This window comes from Papio anubis, chromosome 10, assembly GCF_008728515.1.
Source record: "Papio anubis isolate 15944 chromosome 10, Panubis1.0, whole genome shotgun sequence".
NCBI lineage: Eukaryota > Metazoa > Chordata > Mammalia > Primates > Cercopithecidae > Papio > Papio anubis.
In genome coordinates this window covers 93,582,747-93,596,355 of record NC_044985.1, presented here as the reverse complement: position 1 = coordinate 93,596,355, position 13,609 = coordinate 93,582,747, and the positions used below count along the sequence as shown (strand labels likewise).

Sequence of the window (13,609 nt, the reverse complement as noted above, 5' to 3'; positions counted from 1 at the left end):
GGTCTCTCTCATTCCATTTTCACTAAACATCTCTTGAAAGTAGAGATATTGAAAGAATTTTGAGGGATGGATTGGCGTTTCTGTCAGAGGGAACGTTGACTACAAAGGTATGAATTTTTAAAATCATGAGTTTGATTACCTAAGTAATTGGTGAGTAATCTGGGTGATGGACAATGATGAGAGTGAGAGCTATAGAAATAGATGAGGTTCAGATTACAATGCTTCCTTTATGCTAAGATCAGGTATGACTTTTACCCCAATAGAAATAGAAATGATATTTGCCTTGCCTACTTCATTGAGCTATTTTAACTTCAGTTGTGAAAATACTATGTAAAATAACTAAAGAAAAGCTACAAAATGATAAGAAACGTAAGTTTTTCTACGAGGAAAATAAATAAAATAATTTTGAGAATTCTAAAGTTATATATCCTTGCAAGAGAGCAAGACTATTTTTTAAAAAATCTCAAGTTCCTGGGATTCTATTATTCAATTTAAACACATAATATATTCACTACCTAGTGTTTAATTTAATTCTACTACAAAGTAGTTTTAAGAAATTACTCAGATTAATACATCACCCTATGTATCTTAGGTGCAACAAATTGAAAATTTGTGTCCCAAAAAATTCAGATTTAAAGGTAAGTTTAACTTCCTCACCTTGAAGAACATATGGTCTGGTGAGAAAGACAGGAAATAAATAGCAAAATATAAACTTAGAACTTCTGGGATCCAAGATGGTATCCTAAATCTAAAATCTAAACTTAACTCCCAAGCAAAATTTCCTTCTGATTTAGGTGATGCAAAAGAGAGATGTTTGTACCCTCCCATAAACTAGCAAATGATGCTACCCACACACAAAGTGCTCTCACAAAAGACTCAGCCATGGAGAGTGAGTAGGGATTTTCCTAAACTTCTTAGGCTCATATTTTTTTTAATTAAAAAGTCTACGGCTCACTAGTGGTTCAAGAAAATAATTCCATAGGACACAGCTACTATTTTAACCTATTAACTAGAATAAAAACTATGGAGTAAGGACTTGGATGTTTGGTGAAACTTTTGTCTCACTTGATACGTTTATTATAAGTCATTGATAAAATACATTTCTGACTGTGGGTTTCAGTAAAAAGTTCAAAAATACAAACCCAAACCATATCTGTGCCTTGCAAATTATTTTTACAGCTTTTCCACTTCCCTATCGAAGCACATACCATACTTTATTATTTTTTTCTCTTGTTAATAGCACCGTCTGATGGGTTGAGGTGCAATTGCCTACGTACACAATGGTTTTGAATTTCAAAGCTATCTTACAGTCTAATATTCTTGAATATTTTGACAAGTAGGAAATAAATATAAATTGAAGTTTAAACACAAAAGTGAGTTGGCAGTCATATGAAAAGAAGCCTTCTACAATTCCTAAATTCTCATATGTGCTATGCCAGAGTTTATCCTTTTTCCAGAGACCTAGAATATTCTTTGGACATCAGTTTTGTGACAACTTTTAATCTATCATAAAGTCTCATAGAATCTCCTTCCAACCACTTATCATCAGTTCCACAGACACCACCCTAATCCTAGCCACTAACATCTCTCATCAGGCTTATTGCAATTACTTCCTACTAATCTACTAGTTTCTCCTCTTATTCCTCCACTCCCTGGCTCAAACCCTTTCAGTACATTATTCAATCCCCTTAGAATAAAATGCAAGCTCCCTTACAGTAGTGAACCAGGCCTGAATAGTCTGGCTGGGTTTACCATTCCAAACTCACTCTCTGTTATGCTTGCCCTGGTGTGCCAGTTATTGATTTATTGCCTCTCAGCCCCAGATACATTTTTTGGTAAAAAGTCCTGTTTTAATATTTTCTCAAATTGTCCAGTATGCCACTTGTTTACTCCTGAGACCCTGAGTGCCACTTGTTTACTCCTGTGACCCAGTTTGAAGGAAACTAAAAACCTTTTCATTTCTACCCATTTCCTAAAAGGCTTTCACTGCTCTTCCCTTCCCCCACCCATCCCATTTCTCCTTAAAGATTCATGACGCAACCCACTCCTCTCAGCCTATCATTTATACCTCAGATGATAGGATTTCTTTCCCCCCGCCCCCATGCTGTAATCTTGGATTTATAAACAAAAGACAAAGTATAGGGTTGGCTGGCTACCAGCTGGGTAATTTTAGGTCCTCAAGGCTTTGTGACAATCATTTGGTTTATTATAAGAGCCTGTGAAACTGTTGTTTTCTTGACTAGGCTGCTATGGTTAAGACAGTTATTACTAGTTCAACCAAATTATTTCCTCCCCATTGGAATAGCTGGTAGTTATTCTTCACCCGTTACCCTCTGCCCCACACTTTAAAGTCCCCAAATGTTTCCAGTTAGTAAATTAGATCAGGGAGTTCCATAAATTACTTCAAATCCCTAGAGCAGTGCTCCACACAAGATAACCATGAACCACATTCATGAGAATCCTTCCTTTCAAGAAGGATATGAAGGAGGGAGGTTGTTAAAAACGCAGGCACCAGGTCTTGCCCCAGACTTCCTAAACCAGAATTTCAGAGGACTTGGTCTCTTTATTTTAAACAATATTCTCAGGTACTCTTTGAATACTTTTTTTAAAAAATACAAAAATTGCTTTATTGGATATCAATAAACTGCACACATAACTATACAAAACGTTTCCTTGATACAAAATGTGAGAAATATAAGTACCAATGTACCTTTAAAAATGTAAACATCTTCCTCCCAGGCCTACCTGTTGGGATCCCAAAATAGTTTTGGGAGATACATCGGGCAGACCAGAGCACCCCACTTAGGCCACCGACACGTGACAACCATTACTCACAGTCCCTTTTGAGACACTGTTAAATTGCCTGGGAAACAGGTGCCAACCGCGCCAAACAGGAAGCTGAAATAGCTGTCCGGGCTCAGGGCATCTCAGGCTCTAGACACGTCCTGGTGTCAGTCACCGCCTTGGAAGGCCCCGTGGCTGAACCTGGGGGTGGATTATTGCATAGTCACACCTGGTGGAGGGTGGCCTGAGGGCTCCTTCGAGGAGGGAGTGGGGAGGGTCCCCTGACTGGGGTGGATACTTCCCAGTCAGTCTGTCAGCTCTTGTCCTGTAGCTGAAACAGCTGCATCCAAACAGTTCTGAATACACAAACACATGCAGAAAAGCCAGTTCCAGAATGCCCCCGAGCTGGGGCTGCCAGCTGCCCTCCCGCCAGCCATCCACAGACATGGCCACGGGAGGTCCTCTTTCAGAGTCCACTGAGGGATCCAGGCAGAGGAAACAGAACCAGAAAATGGTTTTCATCAAGGTCTCGTGCGACGGATGCATCCAGAAATGGGGGCGCTCAAGAGGGAATTCTGTGGCATGAGGACATGGCGACCTCCTTCCTTCTGGAGCTTGGGGAGGTTGTTGGTTGGCGCGGGGTGGGGTGTCAGGTATGGAGAGGAAGTGGGAGCCTCTAGGGTCAGCAGGGGCCCCCTGAGCAGCCCGACTCTTGGTGCTTGTGGAGCAGGGCCATTCGGGAGAAGGTTCGAGTGCACGCCTGGCACTGGTACTTCTTGATGTCCAAGTGGGTCTGGAGGTGGGCCCGCAGGTTGGAGCGGTCGGCGAAGGCACGGCTGCAGTGGGGACAGGAGAAGGGCTTCTCACCGGTGTGGGTCCGGACATGGCCCCGCAGCAGCCAGGGTCTGGAGAAGGCCTTCCCGCAGGTTCCGCAGACGAAGGGCAGCGTGTGGCTTCGGATGTGTCTCTTGAGGACACCCAGGCTGAGGTATTCCTTATTGCAGTATTGGCAGTTGAAGGCTTTTTGAAACTGGGAATCCTTGGCTTCAGAGACCTGGGCCAGCTGCTTGGGAACTTGGCCCAAGCCTGGGGAGGTGGCATCGGCCTCCGCCTCCAAGGAAGAAGCTGAAGTGGAGGAGAAAGACGAAGGAGCCTGTGAGGGTGGGCTGGGGGACTGGGAGCCTTTCCCGCTGTCCTCATCTGACAGCGAGGTCAGTTCTGCCACCTTGGGACTCTCCTGGGAGAGTCCCAGTTGGAGGGAGGCCCTGGCAGTTGGTTGGGCTTGGAGCGCCAAGAAAGCGTCCCAGATGAGTGTTGGCGGCGAAGCAGAGGGGTTAAGGATCTCCGAACGTGGGATGGCTGCCAGCAGGTGGGCCCGGTGGTAGGGCTGCTGGAAGGTAAACTCTGGATTAGAGTCCGGCAGTTCGCTGTAGTTAGGCTTCCGATCAGGGTCAGAGGGCTTCCTGACGAGGAAAGAGCGCGGCATGGTGGCGAGGCACCGGGGTCGCTGAGTAGCACAGAAGTAGTGCAGGCGACCCACTCGCTAAGCGGAGTTCTGGAGCAATGAGCGCAGCCGCCCAGCCAACTCCCTTAAGTACTCCAGGGGGTGAGCAGGGCGGAACCTTTCCGGCCACGCCTCTTTATCACTTTCGCGCCAATTGGAGGCGCGCCTCCCCCGAAGGCCACGCTCTGAGCAAGTGGGCCGGGCCTGGCTGGGCTCGCACCCGAGCAGCTCGTGCCCTCCTTAAATACTTTTTTTTTTTTTTTTTTCAGTGGCGCGGTCTCGGCTCACTACAACCTCCCCTTCCGGGTTCAAGCGATTCTCCTGCCTCAGTCTCCTGAGTAGCTGAGATTACAGGTGCCTGCCACCACGCCTAGCTAACTTTTGTATTTTTAGTAGAGATGAGGTTTCTCCATGTTGGCCAGGCTGGTCTCGAACTCCTGACTTTAGATGACCCACCCGCCTCGGCCTCCCGAAGTGCTAGGATTACAGGCGTGAGCCACCGCGCCCCGCCTTGAACACTCTTAATAATCCCATATGGAGGTGCTGTAACTGAGAAGATATGCTGACGGTGTTGTCCCTGAGGGCAATAGATGAATAAATTGGTATCTTTCTCTACATACAGAATTTATCTACTGAAAGTAATTAACAACTGTACAGTTGAGTCCCATAAGCATTAACTATTTTCTAACAGGGCATGTTAGTTCAGCAAATGATGGGCTGCAGAACAGCAAGAATCCAACAACGTAAGGTTGTGATCAGAGAGTAGAAACGTATCCGTATCTTATCAAAATTTGTTAAGTAAAATCACATTTCAATTGCTTGATATTGAAAGAGACTCCATTTGAAAATATCAATAAATTAACAAGACGTTTGGTAGCAAATATTTAAGTACCTCGCTTTAAGGTGTTATTCAATCACTAGTTTCTTTGACTTAATGTGTGAGCTGTGCTGCACTTAATATTCAGTAAAAAGCAAGAACTATCAATAAATATTTTTATTTCATTTAAGACAGCATTATCAGGTACGATCAAAGTATCACCATCCAATAAAGTCGTTTTAATTAACCAGCAGACTAACATGTGAGAAATACATTTTCACAACTGGATAAAAATGACGTGAAGGAGGCCTGGCCAGGGGGCTGCTGCCTGTAATCCCAGCACTTTGGGAGGCCAAGGCAGGCAGATCACGAGGTCAGGAAATCGAGACCATCGTGGCTATCACACTGAAACCCTGACTCTACTGAAAATACAAAAAATAGCCAGGCATGGTGGCAGGCACCTCTAGTCCCAGTTACTTGGGAGGCTGAGACAGGAGAACGGTGTGAACCTGGGAGACGGAGCTTGCAGTGAGCTGAGATAGTGCCACTGCACTACAGCCTGGGCAACAGAGCAAGACTCCGTCTCAAAAAAAAAAAAAAAAAATGACATGAGGGAAGCTTCTTAGATCATGTGATAGAAAAGTTCTTTTCAACTCTAATATCCTCTGAATCTAAAAGTTATTTCCTGGAAAAAAATTAAAAATAAAAATGTTATAAAAGAATATGAACACAACTTTTCTTCTAAATGATATATGTAAAAATAATGAAGAAAAGCACATATATAAAAAGTTAATAATGTTTATAGCTACCTGATGGCTCATGGATGATTTTCACTTATTTTAAAAATATTTCATATATTTACATTTTTTTCTGTAATTGATTCTATACAAAAATTACATGCGTAGAATAAACAACATATTATGACAGAAAAGAATTTCAAAACTGGCAAGAATTTCTTTAGTCTATTTTCCAAACAACTATGGCTTTGGAAAGTCAAGTTATTGTTAATTAGGGTTGAGATCTGATAGCAGAAAGTATTGAAGGCAGATAAGCACTTGGGAAATACCAATCGATGGAAGCAAAGAACTGTCAGTCTTGACTCTATGCAGCATTTACTGAAGCATAAATTAACTCTCTGCATATATTAATTAAAGATGAAATCTAACATTAATTTAAAAACTAGCTACCTGTTTACTTATTGCAGAGTGCAGAGAAGACTGATGTGTAGTTCATTCAAGTTCAGAGCAAAACAGATAATGAATTGTATTTGATACAAGCAGACAGCTTTTGTTACTAGGATATTTGCATTGCTTTCTTATTAAAGTTCTCTTCTTTTCTGATCAATACATGAGCTCTTCCAATAAAGACACATTAACATTTGTATTTTCTGAAAGTTCTACTTTGTGCATCATTTCCATGGCAACCAACCACTGCAGCTGGGCAGAGAGAAAAAAGCTAACTCATTTTTCCGAAGTGCCACTGATTCATATCTAATTAACACACGTGAGTGTATGTTGCTGTGGGTGACTATGCACATATATGTGTCAGGGAATGCATATATATATATATAGTGCTTGAGTGTAAACATATCAGAGAATAAGAAAAAAATGTTCACAAATAGTAGTCTTGAACATTATAGCTGGCTTTGTTTTTACTGGCAAATCAGAATGGAACCATTAACACTTGATTTTGCCAGAGAAAAGAAACATCATTTACTGTCTATATGTCTATATTTCTAAATTTCTATGCTTACTATGGATGAGAAAAATTATGTAAGAAATATTAGCTAATGAATACTTTTATGACCTCAGGAGTTTACACTGATCTTGGTTTTTATGACATGTTTGAAAGTCAGACAGAGGCATCGTGTTTGAAGTAAAAGATTACTTACTCTTATTTGAAATTAAGTTAAACTTTTTGGAATTTGTATAAGATACAATTAGTGGAGGAGGAATGCTCAAGAATCGATGTGAAAAAATATGTACAGAAAGAGCCATAAACATTTTAATATATTAAATGATGGTGACATTATCATTATTATAGCCAGCCTCCAACATAGCCCCCAGTGATCCCTGCCTCCTGGTATTCACATTCTAGTGTGGTCCCCTCCCACACTGCACTAAAGTTAGTTGGTGTGATCCAAAGAGTATAGCAGAAGTGATGGTATGTCATTTCAGAGATTAGGTTATAAAAGATTAGGTTATAGAAGATGAGGTTATGAAAGATTAGGTTATAAAAGCATCCATGTTGGATGCTCCCTTTTTTCTTGAATAATTTGTTTTGGGGAAACCAGCTTCTATGTTACGAGCAGCGCTATGGAGAGACACAGATTGTGAGGAATTATGTCCTCTGGCCAATAGCCGTCTGAGTGAGCTTGAAAGCAAAGCCTCCAAACCAGTCAAGCCTTCAGATCCTGCAGGCCGGGCCAACAGCTTGAGAGACTTTGCGCCACAATCACTCAGCTAAGCTGTTTCAGCATTCATGATCCTCAGAAACTATGCAAAAAAATAAATGTCCTTTGTTTTAAACTGCTAGGATTTGGGATAATTTGTTATATAGAAATTGACAACTAATACAGACTTTAGAACCAAGATAAAACCCTAATTTTGAAAATGGTTTCTTAACAAGAAGTAAGGAGTGTACTACTGGGAACTGGAGAAGGAGAATCCTTGTTATATATTAACAGAAAGTTGCTTAGCTGTGATTTGGAAAGTTAAAAAATAAGTGCCTAACCAACTGGGTGATCTAACAAAGGAGACTTCCAAATAAAGTGTTGAAGGTGCCTTCTAATTTCTTCTTGCTGCTTATAGTAAGTTGAGGGAGAAAAGTTATGAACTAAAGGAAGAACTGTTAAAGACTAATGAGCTGGAACTTGATTTTGAAAAATCTCAGCTTCTCCAGATGGCAAATAATTCTAAAATTAAGAAATGGCTTCCAATAAAATATCAGATATAAAGAACTTTTGGAAAAATGTGGTCTAAAGATGAAGCCAAGGGTGGGAGTTGTACAGTCGTTTGTTAAGGCTTCAGAATGATCCTAGACCATACCCAAGAATGCCGTTCCATTAGATCAAAGGCCCTCTCAGAGCTTGCAGTGAGCCGAGACCGCACCACTGCACTCCAGCCTGGGCGACAGAGCCAGACTCCGTCTCAAAAAAAAAAAAAAAAAGCCCTCTCTAAATTAAATGTTGAGAGTGTGATTCAAATCCAAATAGTTATCACTTCTTTTACATATATATCATATATATATATATCATATATATATATATATAAAACTTTTAAGAAACTTAAGTGCCCTTAAGTGCCCTTAAGTTTCTTAGAGGTTCAACAGAAGCACAAAACAGAAACGAGATTATCTCAAAGAGATTTGTAGATGTGGATTTTTTCCATTCTAGTGGACTGTAAAAATATTCACAGTGAACCCACAAAGTTTTAAAAATAATTATATCAGCAAAAACACTTCCAGAGACAGTACAAGAGGAAAAAAGAGGCTATTAGACTCCCAAAACTTTACTGGCAGGAAGCAAGCTGAGGAAACTACTCAGCTGTAAACGCATGCTATCTTTTTTGAAAAAGGAAAGCTGATTTGGAGGATAGAATTAATAGCCCAGAGGGTGGAGCCAAGAGCCATGGGCAAGAATAGCACTGAGTTTTAATCAAGGACCTTCCAACAATTTTCCACCTTAATTTCAAAGCTAATAAAGACCAGTGTCTCTCATTTTCTCTCTTTGAATCGACATGTCCAGAGCAGGTATCCTATGCCTATTTTACCATTGTATATTGGGCATGTTTGGTGCAGATAACTGTATCTCTTTAGTCCACAGGTATTTTAAATCACTTTGGTAACATCTCATAGGTAATAGATGAGTAGGAAGTAATGATTAATGTAGAAATACTTGTTTGGAAGCAGTTGTAGAAATCTAAGTAAAGGCTGGGTATGGCGGCTCACACCTGTAATCCCAGCACAGTGAAAGGCTGAGGCAGGAGGATCACTTGAGGCCAGGAGTTCAAGACCAGTCTGGGCAACATAGAAAGACCATGTTTCTACCAAAAAAAAAGTTTTTTTAAAATAGTAGGACTTGGTGGTGCACATTATCTACTTGGGAGGCTGTGGCAGGAGGATCGTTTAAGCCTAGGAGTCTGAGGTTACAGTGAGCTGTGATCATGCCATTGCACTCCAGCCTGAGTGACAGAGTGAGACCCTGTCCCTAAAAAATTAAATGAAAAAAAGAAATCCAAGTAAGACATGATAAGGACATGAACTAAGCCAATGATTATGAGGTTGGAGAAAAAAGATTTGACAGACATTAAGAAGGCAGAATGTAAAGGACTTGGTGTGGAGTGAACCTCACATTTTTGACTAGAATATCTAGGCCAATAGTGGTGGCATATACTGACATAGAAATAAATGAGTATATGAATATTTAAATAATACAATAAATGTAAAGACTTTAGCATGATTTTGCACACATAGATATCCAAAAAGGTAGTTCTTATTGTTATTCTCTTAGTCTGTGTCCTAAGTAACTACCTTTCCCCAAATCTGATTTAATTATGTCACTGATAACTTTGTTATCATCAAATAAAATGAAACCCTTGTGGAGGTGGTGGTGGTCATAATGCTAACTTTTGAATCAGTGGAAGGCTAATATGGGAAGAGTTTGTACATCTTCAAAAGCACTGTGTAGCCAGATTTTAGGAGAGACACCCTTGATTCCCATCTGATGGTGTTCACACCCTTTATCATCTTCTCTTGAGTGTAGGCAGGACCTGTGACTTATTTATGACCAATAAAATATGGAAAAGGCAAAGGGATGTTACTCCCATAATTAGGTTACCTTATATGACAAAGTTAATGAGACATCACTCCTGTGGTTATGTCACATTATAAACACTGTATTAGCAGACTGGAATTAAAGAGGATTTCTCTCCTTGCTGGTTTTCAACAAATCAGCTGCCATATTTTGAGTTAGCTTATGAAGAGGGCCACATGGAAAATAACCGTGGGCAGGCTTCAGAAACTAAGACCAGTCACCAGCCAATATCCAGCAAGAAAATAAGGATCTTAGTCCTAGAACTGCAAGGAAATGAATTCTGTCAACAACCTGAGAGAAACTGTAAGTGGATATTTCCCCAGTTAAGCCTGTGAGGCAACTGCAGTCCATGCCAACACCTAGATTTCAGCTTGGTAAGACCTTGAAGCAGAGAACCCAACTAAGTTGGGCCTGGGTTTTTCCCTACAATTGAAAGATAATAAATGTGTGCTGTTTCATTTACTAAGCTTGTTGTAATTTGTTACACAGCAATAAAAACAAATGCAAGAATCATAGAAACTACAGAAAAGCAAATTTTGATCACCTACAAGAACATTCCACTAAATAGAGCTACCTAAAAATAAAACAAGCTTCATAAGGGAGCACTAAATTGATCATTGCTTAAAGTTGTTAGCACATCAGCTAAGTTATAGGAGACTGGATTGGCTATCCTCACAGAGTCCCTTCCATATTACTTTTAATATTTTTGACTTTCAAATTTTTGTTTTAAGTTGATGGATAATATTACATATTTATGAAGTACATTGTGATGTTTTAATATATGTTTACATTGTGGCATGATTAACTCAAACGAAGTTACAGATTCATCATCATCTCACATACGATTTTGTGGTAAAAATATTTAAAACCTGCTCTTTCAGTAACTTTGAAATACACAATGCTTTATTGTTTATTATAGTCACCACTCTGTGCACCAGATCACTAAAGCTCCTTCTTCTCATCTAACTGAAATTTTATACCCTTTGATCAACATCTCCCTTTCCCCACCCATCCCTCCTCCCAGCTTCTGATAACTACCATTCTACTCTACTTCTATGAGTTCAACACTTTTTAAGATTTCATGTATAATTTTAAATGCTTATCACTATTGACCTGGGACAGTGAATCAGTGGATAAATACGAACAACCCTGTTTATACAACCAAAATTGGTATCAAAGTTTCATATTCTCTACCAGCAGAAGATTATTCAATTGGGCCACTTGCTTTTAAGGTCCAAAGAAAGACACAAAGACATATACATTATTTACCTATTATTTTTCAAAGCATAAGATAGTAGTAATTTGGTTTAAAATTGTGTTAATATGACTGTGCTTTCAACAATTCTAAGAAATCTTTCAAAAACAATGCACCCATGTAGCCTGATTCTAGTGCCAGTTGGAGGTAGATCATTTAAAAATTATCAAATGAAAAGGTAAGCCAGATACTAGGAGGAAGTATCTGTGAACCCTTTTTTTTTTTTTTTTTTTTGGATAAAGGACCGGCATCCAGAATATACAAAACATTCTTAAAAATTTAATAATAAGACAACTCAGTTAAAAAGGGGCAAAATATTTCAACAGACATTTCATCAAAGAAGATATTCAAATAGCTAATAATCACATGAAAATATATTTATCATTACTCATTAGGGAAAAGTAAATTAAAACCACAATTGGATCCCACTTCATAATCACTAGAATGGCTATAATAAGAAAGAGACAATAACAAGTGTTTTTGAGGATATAAAGGAACACATCTTCATATATCGCTAGAGGGAATGTAAAATGGTACAGCCATTTTGGAAAACAGGTTGGTAATTTCTTAAGAAATTAAACTTGAATGTGCCATGCACCCCGCCAATTCTACTCGTAGGTATCTACCAACGGAATTGAACACCTATGTCCACGGAAAAATTCATAAGTGCTCACTTTTAGCAGCATCATTCATAACAGATAAAAAGTGGATATAACCCAAATATCTATCGACAGATGAGTGGATAAAAAATAAGATAGATCCATAAAATAGAATATTATTTAAAGACAATATGGGCCAAGATGACTGACTAAAAGCCGTGGTGCTCGGAGGCTCCCGTTGAAAAAAAAACATAAGCGTGTGAATCCTTCACTGGAAACCAAGGTATCCAGGCTCTCTCATCAAAATTGACTAGAAGGCTGGCATCACTCATGGAGAGAAGGAAGAACAGTGTGGTGTAGCAGCCCACCTGAGAGTCACATGGGGAAGTCCCAGAACTCCCTCCCCGCAGCCAAGGGAGGCGGTGAGTGAACTTGCTACCCAGCCAGGGCGACAGTGCTTTTTCCGTGTAACTGTGTAACTCACGGATCTGAAGATCCCATTCACGAACCCATGCCACTGGGGCCTGAGCGTCCTAACCCCGGAACACTCAGATACTTACAGCCTCTCAGCTGGAATCTGCTTAAGCCTACGGAACTCCCAGGGAGAGGGGCAACCAGACGGCTGTGGCAGCCTGCTGTCTAAGCCATTTGAGTTCCTTGCGGAAGGGGCAGCAGCCAGCACTTGGACTGGCAAATGCCTAACACACTAAGCTGCCTGAACAGGGAAAGGGAGGCACCCATTTCTGTAGCTCCAGGCTGCGCTTTTTCCTCGCTGGAGCCAGGGTGGCTGGACGGCTTGGTCTCAAGACTTGTCCCCACAGCCTAACACACTGGTTGTGGCAGTCTGCAGCCAAGAGTGCCTCTTCAGGCCTAAACCTGACCCATCCATCCTCATTGGGTGGGGGTTCCCTGCAGCATCTCCAATAATTCTAGACAGAGGCTCAGGGACAGAATTCAGATCTCCCTAGGCAGAAAAGCCCCTCCACGGGGAGTGGTGGCCACAGTCTCTGTGGACCAGCAGATTTAGCCTCTCCTCCTGGTAGTTCTGAGGAATCTGGGAAGTCCAGACGAGTGAGTTTCTCCCCAGTGAAACACACCCTCTCCACCAAGGGACAAAGTCCTTTGTTAAAGAGGTCCTGCCCTCTGTGCCACCCAACTGGGTGAGACCCTCCAAGAGGATTTTCAGACATCCTGTACAGGAACGATCCTATTGGCATCATGTTGGTACCCCTCGAGGTCAGAGGTCCCAGAAGAAGAAAGAGGCACCCATCTTTGCTGCTCTCTAGGCTCCTTGAATGACATTTCCAGGCACGGGAGCAAATCAGATGAACAGAGCCTGAAGTGAACCCCCAGCAAACTGCAGCAGCCCTACAGAAGAGGGACCAGACCGGACTCTTGAAGAAGAAAAACAAGCAGAAAGCAACAACAGCATCAACAAGAACAACAACAAAAAGGCCCCAACAAAAACCCCATCCAAGGGTCAGCAGCCTCAAAGACGGAAACTAGACAAACTCACGAAGATGAGAAAGAATCAACCAAAAAATGCTGAAAACTCAAAAGGCCAGAGTGCCTCTTCTCCTCCAAATGATCACAACATCTCTCCATCAAGGGCACAGAACTGGATGGAGGATCAAATGGTTGAATTGACAGAAGTAGGCTTCAGAAGATGGGTAATAAAAAACTACACTGAGCTAAAGGAGCATGTTCTAATGCAATGCAAAGAAGCAAAGAACCTTGATAAAAGGTTGGAGGAATTGCTAACTAGAATAACCACTTTAGAGAGGAACATAAACAACCTGATGGAACTGAAAAACACAAAATGAGAACCTCATGAAGC

At 41.0% G+C, this 13,609-nt stretch overlaps 1 protein-coding gene and 1 pseudogene across 15 annotated transcripts in view; both read right to left on the bottom strand.

Moving 5' to 3' along the window:
• UNC80 (unc-80 homolog, NALCN channel complex subunit) overlaps positions 1–13,609 on the bottom strand; it is a 228,096-nt gene that overhangs the window by 183,806 nt on the left and 30,681 nt on the right. The window lies entirely within an intron of this gene.
• LOC103876482 lies at positions 68–4,542 on the bottom strand (annotated as a pseudogene).